The sequence below is a fragment of the Orycteropus afer genome, unplaced genomic scaffold (assembly GCF_000298275.1).
Source record: "Orycteropus afer afer isolate SDZICR_OR568_19922 unplaced genomic scaffold, OryAfe1.0 scaffold00131, whole genome shotgun sequence".
NCBI lineage: Eukaryota > Metazoa > Chordata > Mammalia > Tubulidentata > Orycteropodidae > Orycteropus > Orycteropus afer.
The window spans coordinates 3,800,577-3,801,472 of record NW_006921718.1 but is presented as its reverse complement, the minus strand read 5'-3'; positions in this window follow the sequence as shown (position 1 = coordinate 3,801,472).

The window sequence follows — 896 nt, the reverse complement described above, 5'->3', positions numbered from 1 at the left end:
TTAGTTTTTGGATTTTCATTTTCTCAATTTCTACTCATTTGCATAACAAGGTAAGGTATTTTTTTAAAAGTGCACAAACACTGCTTTAAAGACTAAGTTGGCATGCTATTGTGATTATTAGGAGCTCTGGTGGCGCAGTGCCTAAGGCATTTGACTGCTAACCAGAAGGCTGGTGGTTCAAACCCACCAGCCACTCTTCAGAAGGAAGATTGGACAATCTACTTCCGTAGTGATACTACCTCAGAAACTCAAGGAGGGGTTCCTATGAGTCGGATCCGACTCAATGGCCATGAGTTTGTGATCATTAGGTGATTAATATTCACTGGTGGGTGATACTCATGTCCAGTCTCTGGAGATCAGATGCTAGTGTTAATGCATAAGGAGTAATTTATGAAAAGTTGAACATAAAAAAATAAAGCACTACAGAGCAGGTGGAAAGCATATTATGCGCCCTGGTCCCTGGTCAGTTCCTATGATCAGTCTTAACCATTTTAAACAATGGGATCACCAGTTTGCAATGGGTTATTTCTGTAGGTTTTATGGGAGTGCAATTGCGGTATAGTAAATTACTTAGTGTGGCTTTTCTACCCATAAGTCTGTAAACTCCAAGGTGGGATTTGCTATGAGCAACTGAGGAGCTCCTGATTGCTAAAGTTGTCCACCTGGAGTATTTCTGTTGGGAGTGGCACAAAACAATGTTCTGGGAGGTTCCCACTCTCTCTCAGGTGCTTATAGTTCTGATGCTGTGATTGGCTAGTTTGACCACCCTGCCGGGCTCAAAAGGAGGCCTCCTAGAGGCAGAACTCTCTCTGACTGCTAGTTGAGGAAGATGTGCTGCTGAAAGAAATATGTGCTCCTGAAAGAGACACATGCTGCTGGGAAAGAGATGCAAGAGA